Source organism: Triturus cristatus, chromosome 6 (genome assembly GCF_964204655.1).
Source record: "Triturus cristatus chromosome 6, aTriCri1.1, whole genome shotgun sequence".
NCBI lineage: Eukaryota > Metazoa > Chordata > Amphibia > Caudata > Salamandridae > Triturus > Triturus cristatus.
The window spans coordinates 708,927,843-708,930,342 of NC_140589.1; the positions used below are offsets into that span (position 1 = coordinate 708,927,843).

General features: G+C 62.2%; 1 non-coding gene and 1 pseudogene across 1 annotated transcript; both read right to left on the reverse strand.

The window, feature by feature from the left end:
• LOC146817744 (28S ribosomal RNA) overlaps positions 1-1,668 on the reverse strand; it is a 4,222-nt pseudogene extending 2,554 nt beyond the window's left edge.
• Positions 1,669-2,058: 390 nt separating this feature from the next.
• Positions 2,059-2,212, reverse strand: LOC146817745 (5.8S ribosomal RNA). Its single transcript, XR_014964559.1, has one exon. It is a non-coding gene; the product is annotated as a 5.8S ribosomal RNA (ribosomal RNA).
• Between the last annotated feature and the right edge of the window lie 288 nt (positions 2,213-2,500).

Genomic DNA, 2,500 nt, shown 5'->3' on the forward strand with positions numbered 1-2,500 from the left:
GTGCGCATTGCAGTGGCCCTCCTACTCGTCGCGGCTTAGCCGTCAGCGCCGGCGTTGGCCGGGTATGGGCCCGACGCTCCAGCTCCATCCATTTTCAGGGCTAGTTGATTCGGCAGATGAGTTGTTACACACTCCTTAGCGGATTCCGACTTCCATGGCCACCATCCTGCTGTCTACATCAACCAACACCTTTTCCGGGGTCTGATGAGCGCCGGCATCGTGTGCCTTAACCCAGCGTTCGGTTCATCCCGCAGCGCCAGTTCTGCTTACCAAAAGTGGCCCACTAGGCACTCGCATTCAATGCCCGGCTCCACGCCAGCGAACCAGGCTTCTTACCCATTTAAAGTTTGAGAATAGGTTGAGATCGTTTCGACCCCAAGACCTCTAATCATTCACTTTACCAGATAAAACTGGGGGCTTCGAGTGCCAGCTATCCTGTGGGAAACTTCGGAGGGAACCAACCTCTAGATGGTTCGATTAGTCTTTCGCCCCTATACCCAGGTCGGATGACCGATTTGCACGTCAGGACCGCTACGGACCTCCACCAGAGTTTTTTCTGGCTTCGCCCTGCCCAGGCATAGTTCACCATCTTTCGGGTCCTATCACGCATGCTCATGCTCCACCTACCCGAAGGAGCGGGTGAGACGGGCCGGTGGTGCGCCCGCCACTGTAAGCGCACCTCAGCCGGCGCGCGCTGGCCCTCACCTTCATTGCACCACAGGGTTTCGATCGGCCCTCTGACTCGCGCACGTGTTAGACTCCTTGGTCTGTGTTTCAAGATGGGTCGGGTGGGTAACCAATATCGCCACAGACCCCTGGCGCCCGGCTTGGGCCTCCCCGTCCGGCGGCGCGATGCAGTTGGGGCGCACTGAGAACAGTCCGCCCCTGTCAACAGTCACGCAGGGGGCCCCATCCCCCCTTAAACTGCCCCAGGCGCGCCCCGAGCGGCGGCCGGGGACGGGTCCCAGGGGAAGGGTGCGGTGGCGGTCGAATCTCCCTCGGCCTCGCGGACACGGCAAAGCTGCTGCCAGGAGGGCTGTAACACCCTCTGCCAGAGTGGAGGGCCACCTGCTACCCCGAAGCCTTTCCAGACGACCCGGAGCCTGTCGCGGCGCACCGCTGCGGAGGAAACGCACCCTGCGGGGGACGGGTAGGCGCCGGTCCCGCGGAGGGGATCCAGAACTCCTGGGCCATCGACCTTCCCGTCGTGTTGAATCCTCCGGGCAGACTGCACGGACCCCACCCGTTTACCTCTCGATGGTTTCACGCCCTCTTGATCTCTCTCTTCAAAGTTCTTTTCAACTTTCCCTTACGGGACTTGTTGGCTATCGGTCTCGTGTCCGTATTTAGCCTTAGATGGAGTTTACCACCCGCTTTGGGCTGCATTACCAAGCAACCAGACTTCGAGAAGACCCGATCCTGGCGCGCCAGGGGCCGCTACCGGCCTACCACCGTCCGTGGGGTGAGCATCGATCAGAAGGACTTGGGCCCCCTGAGCGACGCCGGGGAGTCAGTCTTCTTATGCCACATTTCCCGCGCCTGCCGCCGGGTGGGGATTCGGCGCTGGGCTCTTCACTCGCCGTTACTGGGGGTATCCTGGTTAGTTTATTTTCCTCCGCTTAGTAATATACTTAAATTCAGCGGGTCGCCACGTCTGATCTGAGGTCGTAGTCGGAAGAATAATGCCGGAGCGTCATGGGGGTTGCCGGGGAAGGCCAGGCCCCTGCCGGAGCAGGGGCCTGGCATCCCGGCAGCGCGTGCCCTCTTTCCCCGGATCGGATCTGGAGGGGTTTCGTCCTCCCCGGGATGTCGGCTGCGGAGGTGGGCGCCCGAGGCACGTGTGCACAGGGAGCCGGTGGGACACCACAGACAGTCGCCAGACCCCTTCTCGGGAGCCAGGCGCGCCGGCATCGTACCTCCATGGAAGGACCCGGCGAGGGACCTGGCCATGGGCGATCAGGGGGTCTGACCTTGTGGGGGGACGAAGGGAAGCGGAGCTAACCCTGCGACGGCCCCAGCTGCGTCCCGGGGAAAACCCCGGGGCGATTGACGATCGAGCGACCCTCAGACAGACGTGACCCCGGGAGGAACCCGGGGCCGCAAGGTGCATTCAAAGTGTCGATGATCAATGTGTCCTGCGATTCACACTAATTCTCGCAGCTAGCTGCGTTCTTCATCGACGCGCGAGCCGAGTGATCCACCGCCAAGAGTCACAGGCAACTTTTTGAAAATGTTCACCCACCTACGGGCACAGGAGAGGCGGGAGGAAGGAGACGCCGTACGTCCACCGCCCACATGGCGAGACAGCTCGGGCGCCTATTTCAAGGCTTCCCCTCTGGGAGTCAGACTGCACCGTTGGGAGAAAAAAACATTGCCCGGTGCTCAGCCCAGGAGTCCCCCCCGACCCACCCGCAGGCGAGGAAGGGGGCTCCCGATAGGTTAGGAGCAGGCAGCTCCGCAGCTGCCGGTCCCTCCCGGAGTAACCGGGAGGGACCGCACG